The 19,360-nt window shown below is 46.4% G+C and overlaps 1 protein-coding gene across 1 annotated transcript in view; it reads right to left on the reverse strand.

Annotated features, from left to right (window-relative positions):
* ANKRD31 (ankyrin repeat domain 31) overlaps positions 1–19,360 on the reverse strand; it is a 249,855-nt gene that overhangs the window by 222,342 nt on the left and 8,153 nt on the right. The window lies entirely within an intron of this gene.

The following is a 19,360-nucleotide window of genomic DNA, read 5'->3' on the forward strand; positions in this document are numbered from 1 at the left end:
AAAACCGCTCCGATCGAACGTTTTTCAGAGCGGTTTGCGTTTTTCCTATACTTAACATTGGAGGCAGAAACGCCTCCGAAATAAAAAAATGCTGCATCCCGGGAGTATGCGTTTCTGCAAAACGCCTCCCGCTCTGGTGTGCACCAGCCCATTGAAATACATTACCCTAGCGGATCCGCACCCGCAAGCGGATCTGAAAACGCTACAAAACCCGCTTGGTGTGCACCAGCCCTCAATGACAGTAAGCGTCATGACATGAACGCTCCCAATCATCGCAGTACGTGACGTGATGGAACCCGAGTGGTAAACGCCAGAGATGCACACAGGCAGCCATCCGTCTGAGACAGTCCTTAGGGCCTGGACACAGTAACACATTTGTGCCTGCCTCTGTCTGTTTTTTCTGCATCTGTAAGGGCTCATTTCCACTAGGACTAGTGGCTGTTTCCGATTCAGCCACAGCTCCCATTCTGCTGCGTAGCCGCACAGGGCCGGACCTAGACTTTTTGCCGCCTGAGTCAAATTTAGAAAAGGGGGGGGGGGGCGCCGAGCCGGAGGGGTAGCGGGCAGGACAGGGGTATTGGGCCTCCCTCGCCTGGGTCCCCCGATCTGCGCTCCCCTCCAGCTGTAAATAGGAAGCAGCCGATGCCCGATAGTAAGAGGCACAGGTGGGGAGAACTCACCTTTTCCGCGTTCCAGCGTGCGCTCCACTGACGTCACTTCCTGCATCGCCGCCCACTGTATTGTAAGTGGACGGCGATGCAGGAAGTGACGTCAGTGGAGCGCACGCTGGAACGCGGAAAAAGGTGAGTCCTCCCCGCCCATGCCTCTTACTATCGGCATCGGCTGCTTCCTATTTACAGCTGGAGGGGAGCGCAGATCGGGGGACCCAGGTGAGGGAGGGGGGGGGTCCGACCCCCCCCTCCCCACCGCTAGGCCCAATACCCCCGTCCTGCCCGCTACCCCTCCGGCTCGGCGGCCGGCCCCCCTGCACCCACGGACGGGCGGGTGCTGCCCCTAGAAATTTGCCGCCTGAGGCAAAAGTTTCACCCCGCCTCATGAGCGGGCCGGCCCTGTAGCCGCAGCACTAATCGCTGAGCTGTGCTAGCTTAGGATTCGGTTGCTTGCTGCATAAATATGCAGTATGCTGTGCAGATTAGCACCGAAGGGCAACCTGGACGGCAAGCCATGTTACAATTGGCAGCTTTTACCCATGCAGCTTGCAAGCAGGGAAATGCTGCGAATCTGTACATAGTGGAAACGGGCCGTAACATTGATGTGATGCTGAAGAGGGGACAGAAGTGTGTTAGTGTGTGGGCTCAAGCCCTTTAGAACATTTTTAAAGTGTACCAGAGATGAATAAATATAAAAGATGTATACATACCTGGGGCTTCCACCTGCCCCCTCCGCACAGAATGCTCCCACACAGTCTAAGGCCTTGTTCACATTATAAATCGCCAGCGATATTGCAAGTGCTGAGCAATTTATTGAGCTTTTTTAAAGCGCTTTTCCCTGCGGTTTGCGCTTACAAAATCGCTATTGTAAGTGCTTTTCTAATCGCTTTTGCTCAGCGATTATTTTTTCACGTCAGGAAGTGAACTCTATCCAGAAATGAATAAATACAATGTATTTATTCATAGAAGTGCTTGGGAAATCGCTATACAAAGCGCTTTTTCAACTGCTTTGCGATTTCCCTATACCTTCCATTGAGCCAAAGCGCTTAGAAAATGGTATGGGCTGCACTTTGCGATTTTAGTACACCGAAAGTCGCACATGTGAACACTCTCTTCGGGATACATTGCACACACACTTTTGGGGTGATTTCTAAAATCGTCAGCACCTGAAAAAAAACGCAAACGTTCAGAGTGTGAACGAGTCCTTGCTCAGCCTTCTTGGTGTCCCGGTAGAAGACCTGTAAGTTTGGCCAGTCGGGGTCAATCAGTGCGTGTGCAGTGCGGCTGCGCACGCCCACATCTTGCTACCAGGCTGCGAGCGGCACAAAGCACTCCCGTCACAGCGCGCATGTGGCCAGGCATGCCCAGTGCATGCGCAGTGCACCCTGACTAGCCAAACTTATGGGGCTTCTACCGGGACACCAAGAAGACGGAGGGAGATGGCGTGGAAGCGTTCCGTGCAGAGGGCGCTGGAGGAAGCCCCATGTATGTATAAATCTTTTATAATCTATTATCTCAGGTTTCCTTTATTCATGTTCACAGTGTTCACAGTGGTGCATTGCAGTGCGGAGTAATGGCTGCTTTGTAATATTGCTTACCACCAGGGCCAGATTTACCATATTGCACTGTAGGCACATGCCTATAGACGCCTAATGATAGAAAGGTGGCTCACTCTGCTCCTCGAGTGCCTTCCCTCCTCCTTCCCTAGGCAACTTATTACTGGCTACCTAATGCTAAGGGACATCTGTAGCTACCTATGATGGGCAAGGTAAGTAAGTGGGGAGTGACAGCTTGGCGACCCAGCCCACTTGTGGTGCATTTTGGCAGGGGGTTTGTAGGTTCATGGAGGAGGAAGTCTAGGGTGCCAGGACATCTGTGCCTATAGGCTCCTGTGAAATAAATCCGGGCCTGCTTACCACACTGCAATGCACCACCTAGAGCGCAGTGACCTGGACATCAGAGCATTTATTCCAGTCTGTGTCGGCCGGACTCCTGCAGAATTTTATGATGATTCAAACGTGTCTTTATTTATTATGAGTTGAAGAGCAAACCATTTCATACAGGCTGTAAAGCAGTATCAGCAGTATATCAGTTCAAGTTAGTACTAGACTGCTCGATTGTGCCATCAGCCTATAAGCAATTTTCCAATTATTCTACTCTTCTATACCATAAAATAGCCCAATACTTATAAAATAATTGCACAATAACTATAAGCAGTATTACAAAACTGCACAGGATTGTGATTACACAAGGTTGCCTCCTTTATTATGTTCCCAACAGCACTCCATTTTCGCCAACAGCAATGTTCAATTATACAGTACTTCTACAGTATAGCATATAACAATCCAATACTTGTAACAGGAGGATTGCAAAATTGCCATACCCTTGGGCAGTCTTGTAATCCTGTTTATGGCAATTTTGGAAATCTGTTTCAAGTAAGTATTACATAGTACAGAAGAGTTACATTGGAAAATTGCTTTATAAACTGTTAAGGTCCGTACACACGCCGGACTTTAGGCAACGACGGGTCCGTCGTTGCCTCCCGCTGGGTGGGCGTGCCAGCGACAGTCCGGCGTGTGTACGCTCTGTCGTCAGACTGATACGGCTGTTCCTGAGCGATCCGCCGGGCGGATCGCTCAGAAACAGCCGTATCAGTCTGACGACAGAGCGTACACACGCCGGACTGTCGCTGGCACGCCCACCCAGCGGGAGGCAACGACGGACCCGTCGTTGCCTAAAGTCCGGCGTGTGTACGGACCTTAAGGCTTCTTTCACAATGCATCCATTATGTTCCGTGTTGTTCTATCGCAATAGAGAATACAATCACATCCCAACACAATTGTCACGGAACAGCCGTGAGAAATGCAGACGAAACGGGAAGATTCGCACAGTCGATTTTCTGATTGCTTCCCAGTTAGATTTGCGCAGTCACTGCAGCATTCAATGAGTTCTGGGTCACCATGAGCTTGCTGGTTAGTCTGTGCCTCTTGGTGTTACAAGCCCTACTGCATAGAGCCAAATTAATCCATGCCATGCACTGATGAGGATCAAACAATCCGAAACAGTCTGTATGCATGTTGGATTATTATGGCTCTGTACATATTAACAAGCTGACACATCATTGCATTCCAGCGGTTCTGAAGGTGTGTTTAGCTTCTAAGGGTACAATGGTTAATTTGCATATATTCAGCAGTGATGCCCTGGGAGACATCTCAAGCTCACGCCAACCTGAATAATCGCAAATTCTTTCTGTTTTAAGAAAGCAAACTTTTGTTTTACTGCAGCATTCAGAATGACATTTTTTCCTTTCCTGAAGTATGTTTGTTAAACAGTGAAGTTAATGTTTGTGTAATTAGCTGGTTCAAAAGAAACTTACAGCTGAGTGTGTTTCAGCACCATTTGGCCTAAGCTACTTTAGAATGCAGGGAGCCCAGAAGACAGTTCACTCCTACCTGTCACAACTGTGACCAGGTAATTAACCTCCTCACTGTTATGCTGGGAATACACGGTTCGTTTTTGCCTTCGTTTAAACCTTCGATTCGTTCGGAAAACGAATCGAGTGTTGAAAACGTATGTGAAAATAGTCATAATCTCATTATAGTTTCGATTAATAGACCCCAAAAACGAACGACTAGTGATCGAACATGTTTGATATTATCTCTCTTTATCCATCTAATCGAGCCATTGGTAGGCTTGATGGCTGTTCAGATCGATTATATATTCGTTTATGCTAGTCCGTCCCTGTAAAAAGGGATTTTCGTTTCGTTTCTTTGCAGCCTTCGATCATTGGAAAAACGAAACCATCAGAATCGAAAAAAAAAACGAAACCGTGGGTGGTGATATTAACCGTATGACCGATTATTTCGGGATCGAAAAGGACAAAAGGCACAATCGAAACGAAGGTTTAAACGAAGGCAAAAACGAACCGTGTATTCCCAGCATTACCTGTGAACAACAGCATACACAGGAATAGTCAGAAAAACCCATAGTAGGGGCCTATTCAGAAACGGCAGTCACATAGACAGAACGGCAGCGACACAGCATGACTTCGTAGTAGGGACAGCCCAAAGTGAAAATATAGCCAGTCATTTTTTGGTAAGATTGTAGCAGAATGCCACTGACTATCTACTAATTTGAATTACAGCATTTTATAAGTTTATTTAGGACCAGGCTATTTTTTTCCTGATCTGTGCTGCGTGGGCTCTCCAGCCCACAGCACAGATCAGGTTTGCAGCATGGCGATCAGACTTCCCCCTTTTTTCCCCACTAAGGGGATGTCCTGCTGGGGGGGTCTTATCGCCGCCGGCTATCTGTGATTTGTAGGGGGGGCTCCTCAAAGCCCCCTCTGCAGCGATTTCCGCTCTCTCTGCCCATCCCTCACTCTCCCTTACGCTGTGGGCTGCGCAGGACGGATATCCATCCTGCGCCGTCTAGGATAGGCTTCAGCCTATCAGATGCCGGCGATCCCCGGCCAATCAGAGGCAGGGATCGCCGATCTCCTTTACTGTGCTGCTGCGCAGCAGCGCCGTATGATGTAAACAGTGTTTACATTTAGCCTGCGAGCCGCAATCGGAGGCTCGCAGGCTGTTCATGGAGACACGCTCCGTGAACTGACACACCACTTCGACCTGCCGATGCCTATCGGCGTTAGGCGGTCGTTAAGTGGTTAAACCTAAATCTCTCTCCAAGGACTTGAACTGTGATTGGTTTGTCAACCAGAGGGGCGGGCTTGGTCCCACCCCAAAACTAGCTTCCATAAAACCAGGATGCATACAAGGAGGGGCAGTCCTCCCTTGTGTACCATCACCTGATCAAGCCAGCCAGCCAGAGGACCATGTGGCTGGTGGCCATTTCCTGAACTGAAACAAAGGACATTTTCCATGTGCTCAGATTTCCCAGAAAGGATATATTTCACCTGACCTTAAGTATACGTATTTTCTTCCATTTTTATTTTCAGACTGTGCTACTAATGTCTCTATAATTGTTGATTTTTATTATTTTCTGTATATATTAATTATTTATATTGCATTAATAATAAACTAATAAAAAGTCATGTTATTTGTTCAGCTACACCTGCTATTCAGCCGCACAAACTGAGCTCTGGCTTCTGAAGAGTCGCTACTACTGTTGATAGCTAGATAAAATAGAGTGTGTTTAACCGTTTTATTTGCAGGTATTAGGATCAGTGTAGTTAGGCCTCCTACCCTTCTGTAGGAGTGGTGGCAGTTATACACTGAAATAGTGTGTAATTTGTATTACTATAACTCGCAAGCTCCCTTCTAGTCTGTCTGCTGCCAAAATTCCAGTGGTTTCTGCGCACCAGATTGCATGGTCTGTGTGCTGAAACCGATTGGAAGGCATTGTGCGGTCCGGCCACTAGGGGGCTTGTGACAACGATGCAATCAGTGGCGTAACTAAGGAGCTTGGGGCTCGGTGCAAGTTTACATGGGGCCCCAAGCACTTTATTGATGTGGAGTCCCAAAACCTACCAAGGACAGCTGCAGTGTCAGAGAGTCAGAGTAAGGAAATGGCTTGTTAAGGATTACCACTATCCAATGCACATATAGAGGTGTTTATTATCAGCATAGTACCAATAAAAAGCTAATAAGATGGCTAAGGGAGGGCCCCGATGCAGTCGCAACCTCTGCATCCCCTATTGCTACACCACTAGAGGCAATTATATCAGGCAGTGGTGGTGTAGTGGTTAGCGCTCTCGCCTTGCAGCGCTGGGTCCCTGGTTTGAATCCCAGCCAGGTCAACATCTGCAGGGAGTTTGTATGCGTTGGTTTCTTCTGGGCATTCCGGTTTTCTCTCACATCCCAAAAACATACAGATAAGTTAATTGGTTTCCCCCTAAATTGGCTGTAGACTATGATACATGCACCATACATTCATAGACACATGACTATGGTAGGGATTAGATTGAGAGCCCCTCTGAGGGACAGTTAGTGACAAGACAATATACTCTGTACAGCGCTGCTGAATATGTCGGTGCTATATACTGTAAATACTTAAATAAATATGCCTACTAGCCTTGAAGCCTGTTAAATAACAGGCACCAGAGAACTTCCTCTCCGCATGGCCATGTGCCACGCATGCACGGCAGGCACCCACCTGACACGGACACAAGGACATGGTGGACACAGTGGCTTGATTACACAAAATGGTACGTTCACATTAGTGCATCAGCGGTGCAATGTGGCGGGTTACTGTGCAGCATGATGTGCATTTACAGGGTATCATGCGTGTTTACAGTGGCAGCGAAGCACACTTTCAGTTGTACTGTATTCATTGCTTCGCACTTATAATGTACAATGCGACTTTTTGGCACCGTTGCATTGCAATTGTATCGCAATGTGCATAGTATGAAGGAAACTTTAGTGAAATGGTTTGCTGTACAGCACATGATAAAGGAAAGTTGACTTTTTTGAATCATCATGAGACCTTTTTTATCAAGCCATGAGTGGTGTAGTGGATCGCTGAAAAGATTATTTTTGATTATGACTGTATATGTTCTCCTAAATATGGATCGTTGGTGCTCTTTCGGAATGACACCGAGTTGGCGATACGCAAGGGGCCTGATGCATGAAGAAGCAGTAAAGTTGTCATGTGCAAGTGGTGCACAACAACTTTACTGGTGCTTACAGCCAGGGATGCTCAAATCCGAATTCGGGTGAATCCGGATAGTTGCTATCCGGATTTCACCCAGATACCTGTGCGGGGTGGGCGGGGGGGGGGGGGGTCAAGCTTACCTGTCTGACGTCTTCTTCGGTCCGTCCCTCGGCACCTCCCACGATGCTTTCCATGCGGCGGTCACGTGAGTACAAACACTTCCTCCTTCCGGGTTGAAGCCCCCCACCCCCCGCCCACCCCGCACAGGTTTACTGGGTAAAATCCGGATAGCAACTATCCGGGTTTCACCCGAATTCGGATTTGAGCATCCCTGCTTACAGCAGGCGGGAAAGTGTGGGATCCCCTATTATAATGCGCGTTAACAGGGTGACACATGTGCTGCTATGGTAATGCATGTTTTGTTAATAGAGTAACATGTGCAGCCCCTTTCCCCCCGCTGTTAGTGCCAGCAAATTTGCCAGATGAGAACATGTAGGGCTGGATTTACCATAAGGTACTGTACAGGCGCCTGATGACCGAAAAGCGTCTCACACCCAATCCTTCCCTATGTCCTGATAAGAGAGTAAATGAGAGCGTATTTATTTACTTACTGTATTGTATTTATAAAGCGCTAACATATCTCTCTGCATTTCACAGACAAGATCTCCCTTCAGTCAGGGGCACCTCTAGCTAATTAATACTGAGGTTCTTCTGGCTACCTAATACTTGGTGCACCTCTAGCTACCTAATATTGAGGGTACTTCTGGCTACCATATATTAAAGCGACTCTATAACACCATTTTCAGCCTTATTTCTTCTATCCTATAAGTTTCTATACCTGTTCTAATGTGGTCTGGATTACTGCAGCCTTTTCTAGTTGCACAATCTCTGTAATATATCTAATCTTCTTTCCTTTGTCAGGCTTTATCGACACACAGAGGAACGCACTGCTCTGCTGTGACAGGGAGAAGTTATGCATGCCCTCTGCACGCCCCCTGCAGGCTCTGTGTGTGTGCTTTGCCACAGACAGCCACAGACAGCTGTCTGTTTCAGCTTGTCATACTGAGAAACTGCGAGAATCCCTGACAGGAGTGCAGATAATTCACAATGTAATAAAAACTAGTAGTATACTATATGATACATGATATATATATATATATATATATATACACATACATACATCACTTTCTGGTTAGCGGCCATGTTTTTTGTTCGTAAACACTACTTACAACTGGCGATTAAAAGCTAGGATTGAAGCGGGGAACGGCGGAAACGGCAAAGAGGGATCCAGGAGCTCACAGTGACTTGATTGGTATGTTTTTTATGGTACAAATCAGACAGTACAGATTCTCTTTTTAAGGGGCACCGGCAGCTACCTATGATGGCATGGTAAGTAAGGGAGAAGTAAAATCTGGGCCAGCCAGCACAGTTGCGGTGCAGTTTGGTGGGGGTCTGTAGGTTCATGGAGGGCAAAGTCTAAGGTGCCAGGACATCTGTGCCTATAGGCTCCTGAGAGGTAAATCAGGGGCTGAGATAACAAATGATTTCATACAGCTTATTAAAGAAAAGGAAAATGGTACATTGATGTTTGTAGAAAAATAAAAAAATAAATATGCTTTGGCTTACCGCAGACACTACCAAAATAAGAACTGAACTGTGGAGGGAGGGAGGACTAGTCTGGGACCACATCTAGAGAAGGGCACTCCACAGTTGGTCACAGATGGCCTGCATCCACTTATAACTTTAGCCGAAAGTCAAAATTGTAAAGTTGTGAATACAGAGACTGAAGGGGGGAATGGGGAGAGGAGCAGACAACACACAGAGGTATGTGGATACAGCATGCACATACCTCTGTGCTTATCTTAGGTAGCTTTGCCTTGGGTCGGGTATACTTTAAAATTCTGTTGGCTAAACCTGTCCTCAGGGTTACCATTGTAGTTTCTGTAAAAAAAAGTCTGTTGGATTGAGTATTTTCTCATAAAGCAAGAGCCGGATTGAGACCATATAGAACCACAGGCAGAGCAATTATTAGTTAGTCCTCAGCTAACTAGGTGTGTCCTTAAAGTGTACCTGAGGGGAGATGTGACATTATGAGATACACTTGTATTTATGTATGTACAGTGCAAAACATATTAACCACTTAAGTACCAGCGGACTCTGCCCCCTTAGGACCAGAGACCACTGCACTGGTACTAGAAATGGCTGAACACCGACAAATCACCGCATATACCCACCGCAACCGCCGTCCAAGACGCACGCCGGGAACCTCAGGCCAAAAATTCTGCCGTTTCTATGATGGCAGAGTCCTATGAGCCCGGTCAGGAGCCGCTTTCATTGGCTCCTGACCGTGTCTATCAACATAAGCCAATGGGTGTTGCTTACATTGATAGACAGGGTCAGGAGCCAATAAAATCGGCTCCTGACCCGCTCACAGGGCTCTGCCATCATAGATAGCGATGCGATCACTGGGAGCAACGAGAGCGACGGGAACATGCGGCAGTGGTGAGTTGAAATCTACGCCCTGGCAGCCACATCAGCATCAAAACAGGGCGTAGATTTCAACTAGTGACAACCTCAAGTAGTTAATAACCAGGCTGTTTTACTTGTTTTATTTTGCTGCCTGAAAGAGTATGGGCCCATTTCCACTAGTTCTCCATCAGTTTTTCTGGATCCAGGCTAACCATCATTGTATGGGAAATTGATGCATGATGATGCAGAAATCTGCAACATGCCATCCATAATTTTTCTGCATCAGAAAAATTGCGTTAATTGGAAACGGGCCCATAGGCATTCAATGGAGTCCGTTTTTCTGCATCTGCATGTATTTTCATTTAGTGACACTACTGTGGAAATCGGGCTGCATCCGCAGTTTCCCTGCAGGCAAATTGTGCGGGGAAACTCTGCCATAGGGGATAATGCTGCCGACATTGCAGCATTTTTCCATGTGGGTGGCAGCGAATCCCATAGCTGTGCATGGCACGGCTTCTGGATATGCATTTTTCCTTTTAAAATAATACCAGTTGCCTGACTCTCCTGCTGATCCTGTGTCTCTAAAGGGGGCCATACACTAGGCAACCAACCAACCAACCAATCGACCATTCAATTCGATTATTATAATCGAATTGGATGAAAATTATTGCTGCCAAGTGCATGCCCGACCGACAAAGCGACCAATTTCGGGACAGAAATTGGCCGCACACTCGATCACGCATGTTGGTAAATTTCGGGCCGAGGTTGGTTGGTCGAGTGCGTGGCGGTACGGCGGCCGTTTTACGAATGAGTGACGAGACGACGAAACCCCCGCCGTTGCCGCCGCAATGTATAAATGTATGCAGAGTGTGTAGTGCATTTATACATTACCTGTCCGGTGTCAGCCTCCACGTGGTTTCCGGCCATCTTGCCGGGTACCGCATACACGCCGCCGGCACTCTGACGTCACGAAGGCGCATAGCGGCTGACATCAGACGCTATGCGCCGCTAGCGTTTATGCTGTTTACACGTCGAGATGGACGGATGGACCCGGCGAGCTGCTTCAGGACAGGTAATGTATAAATGCACTGCATAATTTACATACATTTATACATTTTGGGGGCAGCGGCGGGGGGACAGCGGCGGCTCAGCCGATTTCATGCTGAAATTGGAAGGGAATCGGCCTGTAGTGTATGGGCAGATTCGATTAGAGACATATTTATCTCTAATCAGATTCGATTAGAGATAAATTTGTCTCTTGGTCGAATCTGCCCATATTCGTTCTAGTGTATGGGCACCTTAATACTTTCAGCCTCAGCCCCTCAACAAGCATGCAGATCAGGTGCTCTGACTGAAGTCAGACTGGATTAGCCACATGGTTGTTTCAGGTGTGTGATTCAGCCACTACTGCAGCCAAAGAGATCAGCAGGACTGCCAGGCAACTGGTATTGTTTAAAAGGAAACATCCATATCCCTCTCAGTTTAGGTTCCCTTTAAATAGTAGTCAGAGAATTAAGTATTCAATGCTCCCCTTCCCCCCATAGTTAGCAGTATTAGATAGCCCTGTGTGCCCCTATAGATAGTAGCATTAGGCAGCCCATAGCGTATTATTAGATATTCAGATGTTTTCCCCGGTTAGAAGTATTAGGTAGCCCTGTGTGCCCCCCAGCAAGCAGTATTAGGTAGCCAGATGTGCCCCCTAGAAAGTAGTATCTAGCTACCTAATACCGGTAACTGCATTGCCATGTGTGCCCCTAGCTAGCAGTATTAGGTAGCAATGCATACCCCCCAGTAGTAAGACAATAGTATCAGGTAGACAGATGTGCCCCCTCCCAGCAGTATAAGGTACATGAAAAAAGGGCGCAGGGGATTGCCAGTAGTAGAATATCGCTACAATTAGTGATATTCTTCTGCTGAATTCCGATAGTAAAATATCGGTAATAATTACCGATATTTTACTTTGGGTAAACCTAACCCTACTCTCACACAGAACACTTCCTCTACAAATGCCTAACCATAGGAACCCCCCCCCCTTGTGGTGCCTAACCCTAAGAACCCCCTAGTGGTGCCTAACCCTAATACCCCCTGGTGGTGCCTAACCCTAAGACCCCCCTAGTGGTGCCTAACCCCACCCCCAAACCTTTATCCATCCTGCGCGGTAAAGCCACGATAAGCAGCTAGGGTGGTAAATTACGGGCAGACATACTAAAGGAGGAGCGCCCACTATGCATGCCGCAATTTGCATTTCCACAAGCTCCTTTAGTATGTCTGCTGAGGCACCTCCCATCGCCAAAATTTACCAACCTAGCTGCATACCATGGCCATTGTAAAAGCCGCAATTTGCGGCAAAGATGGTACATTTGGGTGCCAGGAGGCGCCCCATAGCGGGAGTCTCAGTGCGCCCAAATTTCAGTTTTCTGACGCAAATTGCGGCTTTTACAATAGGCGCCTATGGCAGCGCCCTTTTTTCCATAAGAGCTCATGCTGCCTTTTTGCCTGTTCCGAGCTGGATGTTAGAAGTATTAGGTAAGTTGGAGCCACAAACAGTGGGCAGGCCTGTCCAAAACAAAGAACAGGTAAGCAGAAGGATCCCATACTTCACACGCTGGCATAAATATAGTGTCATTTCAGGTGTCCTTTAAACACAGTGACAATTTAGCACTTAGGGGGTTGATTTAAGTGCAGGGACACATCTTAAAGTGTGCCAGAGCTGAAAAAATTTAAAATATTAATACATACCTGGGGCTTCCTACAGCCCCATCCACTCGGGTTGCTCCCACGCCGCCATCCTCTGCTGCCTGCAACTTCGGTATTGGGTCCCGTTACTTATGTCAGTCAGGGCCAGTGTACGCAGGAATAGTGCGCCCTCTACGTATCTCTCCAGCAGATGCTGGAGAGATACGCAAACAGCGCACCTCTCCTGCATAGACTGGCTCCGACTGACGTAAGTAATGAGACCCGGTTCCCAAAGCTGCGTGCAGCAGAGGATGACGGCGTGGGAGCGAACCGAGTGGATGTGGCTGGGGGAAGACCCAGGTATGTATAAATCTTTTTACTTTTTTCATCTCTAAGTCCCTTTAAAATTAAGCAGGGAGTGGTTAAACTGGGGCACAGAGACTGCCACTGCCATAAACTTCTCTAGGGGGGAAAAATCCATAAATTTAAAGATAAGAGTGCAGGAGTGAGAGAAAGGGGAATGCAGGGCTCGGATCATTAAAAGTGGCTGGCCAGTAATAATGTTACTGTCTGACAGCTGGGCTAAAATGGAACTGATATTCCCTGTCCATGATCAATGAATGTGTGTGGGAAAACACCGGAGTTCTGCTCTCTAGAACCCTACAAGCCTGCACTAATCACTACAGCTTAATATCCTAGGACCATCAGGAGACAGCAGATGCTACAGAGGACTGTGTGACTGTCACCTCTGGAACTCAGGCTGCAGACAGTGTGCACAGAGCAATGCAGGGCAGCTGTGGGCCAGGACATTTAATTTACTTTGACATGTGGTCTCATCTCTCCGAGTTCTGCCACCATCCTGCTTTTCCCGCCCAAGGCCCTGGCCTTCCCAGGAATCCGGCCCTGCCCACAATAGTAAAATTAGGTAGTCAGATTTGCCCCCCACGTAGAAGTATGAGATAGCATTGTGAGGGATCAGATCCTGCAACCTCCCCCCCCTCCCTCCCCTTCCCCATGCAGTTAGCTGCAGTGGAACTAAAATTAGCAACCTATCTGTCTGTTGCTGCGATCCCTGCATAAGCACGCCTCCAGTGTCACCATGTTCAGCTGCATTTCCCTTACCCACTAACATGTATGATTTAATGTTAAGTAGTGTTGCCTCACATGGAGACCTGGCTGAATGGGGAGCTGTGGAGATGCCCAATGCTGATCAGAGGAGAAAGCAGGATTGTGCCACTGAACAGGTGCATTATATGTCCTCTACACCAGTGTTTCTCAACATTTTATCGGTATGTACCCCTTTAAAAACCCTGTACTTAAAAAGTACCCCCTAGCATAGTAAACATCACAAGTACCGCTTGACAAATATCTAATTAATCGTTGTACATGATAATTGGCTCTAAACAATATCCAAGCTTTTACTATTGTACCCGAGTACCCCCTGGACCCATCAGGAGTACTCCCTGGGGTACACGTACCACACGTTGAGAAGCTAGGCTCTACACGATATTCCACTGCTTGCTGTTCAGTATTTGAGGAGGCCCACTGCTGGTCTCCATGAGACCCGCACCTTTATTGCTAGATGGGGCCATAAGGCTCAGAGCTGTTGCCTCGGTTCCACTGTGAGCAATCAGACCTTGGATACAGCTTCTATGTGGAGAGGTCATGCCAGGGTCACTTGGAATTTTTGATAAAGCAATAGAGTTTTGGATATGATTGTGGCAAAAAAATGTTTGTAGAAACCTTGTAAAGGTCAAGTGTGTATCTGATATTTCGAGTTTCATAGCATTTGGATGAACTACTGTATGTTTTTTCCAGTGAAGAGTGATCTTTGTTTTCAGAGTCTCCATTTCAGAAACTCTAAACTCTTGCCTAGTGTGTCTAATTTGAGGGGAGCTCAAATGTCCATGTCAGCCGTGACACTAGTTACAAAAAGTGAAGTTCCATTCCCACAAGAAAATATGGAACAGAAAGTATTATTAATAAAACATAGTTGGTGAACCAAGAGCAATCCAGTAGATTAACATGTCCCAGTCCATAACCCTCTGTGGCAGTCTGGAAAACTGGGACTCTGTTAAGCTTGGAGGTGTAATCTCCACAGTCAGCATACAACACATAAGCTGACGTGAAGGAGGTACACACACCAGCACAAGGGATCAGGATATCCCCAGTTTAGTGGAGGAGAGGACTGACTCCAATAGGAGATTGTGGTGCACAGAGCCGGTGCAGATCCGAACAGCCACAAACAACACTTTCGTAATAACGTCTCAGCGCAAAGTAGCGCTGAGCGCATAAACCAGGACTGAGGAGATCAGGACAGGTAGACAGAATGAACGCTTGCTTAACTAGCCACTACTTAGTGACAGCAAGCGTCCACAATAAGACAGACTGGAATGAGGCAGCCAATGCGTTTGCAGCGATGGCGTGCCTCACAAAGACAGGACAAGATAGTCAGTCAGGAAATAGCAGGATCAAGATAGATGAACGTAACACAGACAAATATACAATAAGTATGTTTTCCTAGCGTATTACAATTACAGCTATCAATGAAACTATTTGTAACGTCTGACTAACATATGTATATATCGGCAATGAACCGATATATGACATAAGCAGGAACACTGACTAGCACTGGAGCAATACAGGGAACAGGGCTCAGAAGGATTCGCTATCTCTTCGCAGAGATGAACGCAATCCACAAACGGTAACAGGACAGGATTCAGAAGGATTCGTTATCTCCTCGCAGAGATAAACGCAATCCACAAACAGGACCAGGAGCAGGATACTAGCTCAGCACGGGTGCTCACGATACGCGCAAACTACCAAAACGTGCTGGAAGGCTGACTAACTGAACACAGGAAATAAACAGTTCGTGTACGTATATATCAGCGACACTGATGTATCAACGTAACACGAATACAAGGAAAATAACAAAATGCACAAGTATGCGTATATATTGGCGATGAACCAATATATGACACAAGACAAGCAAGTAACAACTTCTAGAACAAGAGCAGAACTAGGAGGACTCGCTGACCCCTTCGCAGGAGTCAGCGCAGTCCACACGGACCAGGAACGAGGTGGGGCACGAGCAGAGTAACAGACAGAATCTGAGACTATGGTAGCCCATCAAGCATTGCAGGAAGCAGTTCTTTATACTGAGGTCATCCAATGGGAGCAGACCTGCAGATTCCCACACAAGTGAATGGTAATTAATCACAGGCTGATAGCAGGAAAAGGCAGACAATGATATGCAGCCTGCAGGAAAGGGATTGCCCCTCCACTGCAGCAGACAATGTTTGTTTACACAAAAGCATATTAAACTGTCATTAACTTCAGAGCGACTGCAGATGGAATCAGCAACTAGTTTAAGTGCAAACCAAACTATGCAAGAAAATGCATGTAATGACATCAGAACTGCTTGGGTTACAATACCACTGCAGCCAGCAGTAAACGCTGCAGACATGATCATAACAGACTCTCCCTGTTTTCCTGACCCTTTGACCTATATCCAGGAGCTCGGAGTTGGAGTGCTGTAACCCTCTAAAAGATTGTCCCAACGTTTTGCTGATGTATTTCTATGTGTGTGGTAACTTTAGCATCTAAGGCTAAATTTCACCTTAGATGTTAGCCTAGTGGAACCAAAACGGCTCATGCGAGAGGAGTGGAGGCGCTGAGATGGTCACATAGACTGTTGCTAGGCGACCAGAGTACACAGAGCAGTGGAACTTTCCAGAAGCCCCGCGCAATCTGTGAGACGCTACGGCGCAGGGCAGGAGAGGCTGAGCCAGAGGGAACTGGCTGGAACCAGAGCGTGCCAGTTGCGTGGAGGGACTTGGAGAGTCGGGAGGAGGCAGAGCACGCGGGAGAGAGGCACAGAGGAGAAAGGCCACAGCAGTCACCCCAGAGGCTAAGAGGGGACCCGGTGGCAGTAGAGAGGCCACTGCAGATGCAAGTAAGACAGCGGCAACCGGCCCAGACAGTGACCGGAGGGCAGAGGCAGCGTGCACAGAGCACATCCGAACTAGCCCAGACAGAAAGGAACCCCTGCAGCCAGATGAGTATGAGCCTTAGAGCCAACTACAAGTCACAGTGTGTGTTCAGTTAGTAGTCAGTGTTCAGCGGAGGCTTGCTGAGATAGAAATATAGCAACCCAGAACCTGAACAGGCCAAATCTGTTCAAAGCACTGTCACTAAAGACTGCTCATGTGCAAAAGCTTTAAAGATACAGAGACATTGTGTTAATTAACAGCCTCCATAAGTATCCCGCAGAGCTAACACAGCCACCTGCTTGCTTGCAAGTCCTGTTATGTCTCTGGCTGGTTTGACTTTCCATTACAGCAGAACTTCCAGTGTCCTGGTTGAGTCAGTGGGCTACTTTTACTATAAAGGGGCCCATACACTCAGCCGATTTTCTGGCCGACCGATCGATCGCAAATCGGTTGGCCAATCGACCGATCGATGGCCGATTTCGATGGATTTCCATCGAACTGGCAGTGTGGAAAATTTAGGTCGATCTAATGAGATTGCTTATCAGTTTGCATTGGCCTTAATGGAAATCTGATGGCAAAAAAATGCCATCAGATCGAATTTCAATAGATTTTAAACTGAAATCTATTGGAATTCTATCCTGGTAAAAAATGTTCTAAAAACGCATCAGATAGATCATCAAATGCATTTCTTATCTATCTGCTGCCAATCTGACGAGTGTATGGGCACCTTAAAACTTTAGTGACATGGAATGGACTATTGCTACACTCATGCAGCTTGGAAGTGCTTTTCAGTAGCTAGCAGGGAGCATATTTACAACTTTTAAGGGGGTTGGACACTATGACCAAAAATAACATCCAAAAATAAAAAATTACCTAAAGATAGTTAGTGCCCCAAAATCTACATGTACACCCCCACCCCTTTTTAAAAAAAAATAGATATTTTTTTATTACCTGGTCTGTGTGCCTTTACTGAACTGTGTCAATCTGTGCAGTGCCAAAAGGATAGGTGTACGAAGGAAATAAAAAGTGTTTTAAAAGTAACTTCAGCTCCATCTTCTGACGGCACCAAAGTTACTCACTGTGCGCCGATATAGCCGTAATCCATATTACGGTCTATGGTGGTGCCAGCTGCGCCCAAATCTCCTGCCCTATAATTGATGTGCTCGCAGGATAGTGGGAAGTCATTTTTTTCAGCTACAATAACTAGCTTATCTCAAAATGCATTTAACAGAAACTTGTCATCTCAGATAAGATAAGGATACTATGACCAAAAGGTAGTTGAACGCCCGACCCCCCCCCCCCCCCCCTTCCTTGTAGAGTTTATACAGTGATGTGAGCTTGTTTTGTAGGTGATGTTTGCTACAGTAACCTGTAAAATTAGCAGTACATTAACACTGAGCTAGGTGAACACTAAAAACAATAGGAGAAGTAAGCTAAATAAATTATTTCTTTTGGGATGATTTATTTTAATATTTTCAGTTAATATGGAGTTTCATCCCACTTTAATGGTATCTAGAGGCATTATACAGTGATAATGGGTGTGTATGCAGATGCAGAGCTGGATTGTAGGCACAGGCGTTCTTGTGTCCTAATCTCCACCCCTGAACACAGGCCACACCCCAAAGCAAAAATATTCTGAACTCTAAACCCCTCCTTATGTCACTAACTGTCCTTAGAATTTTACATCTAATCACTATCTCATATCATCCTTAGTGACATGAGACAAGGATTAGGATGTACTGTATGTGCCTGAGATAAGTGATATGAGGCAGGGATTAGACTGTAAGCTCCTGAGGTCAGTGATCTGAGGAGGGGGGGCCACCTTTACCACATAAGGTGCCTGTAGGCACTTGCCTACAATGCCTTATGTAAAATACAGTCCTGCAGATATGTATATTCACAGCCTTGCATTACACCTTGCTAGACCATGGCGCTGAAAGTGGACAGAGAAGCAATACAGTAAGCAGGTAGGTGAGTATACATCCACCCTCTTCACTATGTAGCACTGAGTGTAATTCTTCTTTTATGTATCACACCTATGATATATTTTGAAATGCTTTTTACTCTTGTTTATTTTCTGCAATATAAAAAAAATCTGAATAAAATGCAGTTTGTTCTTTAAGCCTTAATCAAGGTATTTTATTTGGCTTGAGACAACTAAGCACAATCTGGTTCTCTGCTGGTGACATCATTTATTATGAAGCTCAGTCCATTCACTTGTTGCCATGGAATCAACATGCAAAACCGTTTTGCAAAAAGTTGTCACATTTTCATAAAATATTTGCATACTTTTGTTAAACCTGCTTTAATAGCAGAAGATATTTCACAATCTGTAAAATTCAAATAAGAAACATGATGTCATTTTTAAAGAACAGACTGATCCTGGTCTTGATTTACAGCTGTTGTCAGCATTTTAAGAGCATAAGGCTCAGTTTACATAGATGGTTTCCCAGAACGTAAATAGTGAGTTTTAAAGGAGAACTATAGTGAGAGATATATGGAGGCAGTCATATTTCTTTCCTTTTAAGCAATACCAGTTGCCTGGCAGCCCTGCTGGTCTATTTGACTGAAGAAATGTCTGAATCACACCAGAAACAAGCGTGCAGCTAATCTTGTCATATCTGTCAAAATTGTCAGAAAAACCTGATCTGCCGCATTCTTGTTCAGGGCCTATAGCTGAAAGTATTAGAGGCAGAGGGTTAGCAGGATAGCCAGGCAACTGGTATTGCTTAAATGGAAACAAATATGGCAGCCTCCATATACCTATCACTACAGTTCTCCTTTAACCTCCCTGGCGTTCTATTAAGATCGCCAGGGAGGCTGCGGGAGGGGGTTTTTTTAATAAAAAAAAAAATATTTCATGCAGCCAACTGAAAGTTGGCTGCATGAAAGGCCACTAGAGGGCGCTCCGGAGGCGTTCTTCCGATCGCCTCCGGCGGC

The sequence above is a fragment of the Hyperolius riggenbachi genome, chromosome 1 (genome assembly GCF_040937935.1).
Source record: "Hyperolius riggenbachi isolate aHypRig1 chromosome 1, aHypRig1.pri, whole genome shotgun sequence".
In the NCBI taxonomy this organism is placed as follows: domain Eukaryota; kingdom Metazoa; phylum Chordata; class Amphibia; order Anura; family Hyperoliidae; genus Hyperolius; species Hyperolius riggenbachi.